We start from the raw sequence: 4,917 nt of genomic DNA, 5'->3' as shown, positions 1-4,917 counted from the left end.
AGGAGGGGAGGGGGGAGGGGAGGGGAGGAGAGGAGAGGAGAGGAGAAGGAATCAGAATCAGTACAGAGAATGAGTTACAAGCCAGTCTTCCTGATGACATGTCCCCTTACAAATTCTCAATAAAATTTTCTTGTTAATCAAATTAAAAATCACATAAAAATATCATTCACCACTCTCAAGGTGTCTTCATTCCAGACATGCAGATGTGATTTATCATATACCAATTGACAAATGTATTCTACCACATAAAACGACTAAAGGACATAAACCATCTAAGCACATTACCGGATGAAAAGGGGGGAGAGGGCTTTAACAAAATTCTTTATCCACTCCTGAAAAAGGGACTCTAGGGATGTAGAATATATCCCGACATAATAAAGGCAATGCCCAACAACTGCACAGCTAGCATTATGCGAAATAGAGAAAAATTCAAAGTAATTCCATTACACGCAGAAATAAGACAAGGTTCTCCATGCTTTAATTCCCTATTCAATACAGTACTTGTAGTCTTAGGTAAAGCAAGAAGACAACTGAAGTTCTAAGGGATACAAATGAAGAGGGGAAAGTTGAATTTTAATTATTTAGAGATGATATGATTCTACAAAAAAAATCTAAAAACTTATCTCTAAAATATTAAGTCTCTTAAAGTTGATAAACACATTCATATAAGTATCAGAATGCAAAATTAACACATAAAACTCAGTAGCCTTCCCATATACCAATAACAAAAAGTGGGAAAGAAATCAGGGAAAAATTCCACTCAAAATAGTCTTAAAATATATAACAAAACACCCTGGATAAGCACACTTATAAAGCATACTATTAGTAAAAAGACTTATGAAGTACCCATGATCCATTCTGAATACATATAAGAACTTTCCAGCTGATGTTCTAAAAGACTTTAAAGACTTGAATAAATTAAAGCTTTTATAGTTTATGGATAAGTAGATAAAATAATAAGGTCAGTTGTGATAAATTAATAAAATACAATAAATTGTGATTAGAAAATTTTACCACAATAAATCACCCACTTTTATGAAACTCAGGAATTTGACTATAAATATTATACTATGGGACAAAGGACAGCTTTTAAAGTTACAAAGAGCTAACATGTTTACAGATAATTTTAAAGAGAAAAAAACAGGGAGGCAAAAATGTCATCAGATTAAAAAATTGAATAGTTACATAAGCAGTGTGATGTGGTTGGCAGAGAAGATTTCAATGGATTGCAGTGTCCAGGAACTGTTGGTATTGGTCAAAAAAAATGAGATTACAAACCGGCAGGAGGATGAGCTATCAGAGCAGGTCTCAAGAAAATGCCAAATGTTCTAGTTAGTTTCCTATTGTTATAGGAAAACATAAAAATGCCAATGTGGGAAAGTGAAGGTTTTATTCACCCCATAAGTTACAGTTCATCATCAATGGAATACAAGGCAAGAACACAAGGCAGCAGCTTGAAAGCAGAGAGGAACTCTGCTTACTCATCTGCTCAGCCACCTTTCTCTATGACCTCTGCTCACCTTACTAGGGCTGGTACCACCCACAGTGGGCTAAGTCCCCATACAGCAACCAACCATCAAGAAAATGCCAAAGACACAGCCTGAAAACCATTCTGATGGAGTCAATTGCTCAACAGTGCATCATTTAGGCAGCTACAATCAGCCATCACAGCAAGCTATAAAAGGAAAATACAAACCTTAGCCTACTATATATAAAAGTAACCTTTCATGAATAGAATTTGAGGTCACAAGTGAAGTTTCATGTGAGGAAGAAAATTAGAAATCACACTTTATTTAAAATAAAAAGTGACAACAAGCCGAAGCCACAAATAAAATGTTGATAAGTTGACTTCTTGAAACCTCTTCTGGAGGCTGCAGGGTGGACTCAGGCATGGTTGTTGGCTGGCACCACCATGGACCATCCAGTGTTTTGGTGGAGGATTTTCCATCAGAAGCCTTAGCCTTACTACAGAGGCTAGGACCCAAGTACAAATCAGAGTTAGTTGACTGGATGACAGATCATGTGCTCCAAAGACATGGAGGAGTCCATTTTAGCCTGACTTGGGATGGCTCTAACTAACTTCTGAGTCATAGATCTTGCAAGCATCTGAAATACCTAAGAATCTACTGTCTAACACCAGTATTCTCTGCTGGCCCACAGTCTGCAGTAATATCAGTGGGTGAGCCTCAACAGTATGATTTGTTTCTGTTTCCTGGTGTTTGCCCAAACCCTGTTTCTTTAACTCTGCAGAGACTTCAAATAAAAACAGTGAACAATTTTTTGTATTGAAAGCCTTTGATTTGTTTTGTATGGATTTTACAATGGAGGCCTCAAGCAGTCTTCCCTCCATCTCCCTAGTTTTAGCAAAGAGGTTGTTTGCTTTTGCTTTTGCATTTTGCCTTTTCATTTTGTGATTTATTTTATTTATTTTATTTTATTTTATTTTGCTTTTCTTTTTGTTCTATTCTTTTAGGGATGCATGGGAGGTCAGAAGGGGTGTGAAAGTTCTGTTCAAATTCACATTGCACAGAAAGACCCCAGTCTTCTATTATAGTCCACTATTTGTTTTTCATAGATTTTTTTCCTTTGCCTTAACTGTTGCAATTTCCACATTTCCTCTTGGATTCTTTTTTCAGGCATAGTTAATAACATATATATATATATATATATATATATATATATATATTTAATTTTCTAATTGTAAAAATGGCCTGAGTTTTGTGTAGTTTTCTAGCTCCACCCCACCCAAAAACCAGAGACAGGCGTTGAGTCCTGTAGGGCATGGTTTTGATGCTTAGATCAGGAATCTGCCTGTGAACACTGAAGGTCTTGTTCCCAAATTGATTCTTGATAGTTCCATGAAGGTGCTGGTGGCCAACCAGCTGGGTGGCATGGGCAGGTCTTCTAGTTTTCCTCCAGGCAGGCTAGTAGACACAAGGGAGGAGAAGGGATTTAATACTTCAGAGGGAGTAAGAACTACCAGCCATTTGAGATCTAGGTTGAGTGGCCATTGATGGCCTCCCAGACTGGGCTTGGTGTAGCAGGCAGGAGGTTATAAACACAATAAGCTGAGAGCAGATTTGGGCGCTGAGCTATGACTAAAGGCAACTGAGCAACTGAGCTGAGGGCAGATTTAGAGGTGCTGAGCTGGGAGTAAAAAGGAGGGCATCCTATTTGGAGGAGGCTTAGAAGAACCTGGCCACTGACCTAAAGCACGTCAAAAGTATCTTAATGTATGTGTCTTTCTTGTGCAATCCAAGGGAACATGGGCAGGGCTGGTAGCTTGGTCTGCCTGGAGCTTAAAGTGAGGCAGTAGAAACAACACTCTACAGAGTCCTATGTGAGCAATCCATGGCCATAAAGAGCGTATTCAAAGTCACTTTGACTAAGAGAGTTAGAGCTGACCCAGATGTAGCTTTTGATTATAGCCATCCCTTCCTTTTGATCTTTTAGTGTGCCATTTGTTCAAGAATATTAGTGAGCAGGAGAATATGACTCTAAAGGCTACTCTTGGTTGTCAACGTGTCTTCATCTGAGATTAACCAAACCCCAAAGGTAGAGGGGAAATCTGTGAGGGATTTCTGCTTAATATAAAGTCAAATCTACTTCTAATCTTGATCTTTGAGGTAGGAAGTCACACCTTTAACACAGAACTTTAATTCCCATCTAGTCTTTTGTTTTCATTTTTCTTTTAGTCATCTACAGTACATCTTTACTAGGAATGAGTCCTTCTCACTGGAGACCAGAGAAGAGACCTACAGATCCATGATAATTAAATGTCATAGCAAGACACCAAAGAAAATGTCAAAGTGTGAATGGAAGAAATATTTTAGGACAGTGTTTTGCAAACAACTTCTTTCACAGATAGTCTTGGAAGGAGAGCTCTGCAATTTTGCATTTCATATTTGATTTTGCTCTTACTCTAACGAGGATCAACACACAACTGCTTGGGATTTTCTGGGCAATTAATCACCTTTACAAATAGAGATGAATGCACCATCTGCTCTGTTGTCTATGTTGTTATGGCTACAGTGAGGACCAAGTATGCTAAAGCTCTTCATCTGATTTTTCAAACAGCGTCCTCATACAAGTGTGGACTTCTTTGGGTTGTGGGAGGGGGCAGGTTGAGAACATGGCTGAGAGCTGTGAATGCAAGGTGGATGGGTGCATGCAGGAGGAGTGGAAAGGCCTGAGGCTCAAGAAATCAAATTTCACAATATCCATTGATTATAATCATTTGGGAAGTACAGACTTCTGCAAAATGGCCTCAGCTGACCAGCAGTGGTAAGAGCAGAAACAGATTCAATGGGGATTTAGATCAACTGGATGGGAAACATGGGCTTGAGGCAGAGACACGTCCAGCACGGGGAATGGAAAATCAAACCAGTGGTCTGTGTTAAGCTTCTCAGCCCCTTAGTTGAGCAACAGATTCTTAGCACTGAGGAAAAGAAAAATAAAAGCCCATTTGTTGAAAATCCCAGTCACCAGCAAATACTAACATTCTCTGTGATTCACGTCAACTCACAGTGGCACTGGCCCTCAGCATGCTGGACGACTGCTGTCAGCATGGGCCCTTCCTGCCACCCTCACATAACTGCAGGTTTCCAGTCTGCTTCAGCCGGGTCATCAGCTCCCCATTCTGTGGCGTGGAGATTAGATCACTGCATCCACCTATGCAGTCTTTCTTTACCTGTGAAGACCTGAGGAACTGTTCTCCATCCAGTGAGCTGTTGTAAATAATCTTGAATCGCATTGGTGGTGTTAGTGGCTGTGTTGTCCACAAATTCCAGAAGACCAGGTTAGAAAGGCAGTTGACTGAGGATTTCTTGGGTCCTTCTGCAATAGGGGCAGGTGGGCTTGATGAACACAACCACTCTTCCCAGACAGGACCTTGCAGCTCACAAACTCCTGAGCCAT

At 39.8% G+C, this 4,917-nt stretch overlaps 1 pseudogene; it reads right to left on the bottom strand.

The window, feature by feature from the left end:
* Positions 1 to 4,561: 4,561 nt before the first annotated feature.
* Positions 4,562 to 4,917, bottom strand: LOC116913244 (annotated as a pseudogene).

Source organism: Rattus rattus, chromosome 12, assembly GCF_011064425.1.
Source record: "Rattus rattus isolate New Zealand chromosome 12, Rrattus_CSIRO_v1, whole genome shotgun sequence".
In the NCBI taxonomy this organism is placed as follows: domain Eukaryota; kingdom Metazoa; phylum Chordata; class Mammalia; order Rodentia; family Muridae; genus Rattus; species Rattus rattus.
Note: the sequence above shows the minus strand (reverse complement) of the source record. Positions and strands in the feature narration are given on the sequence as shown.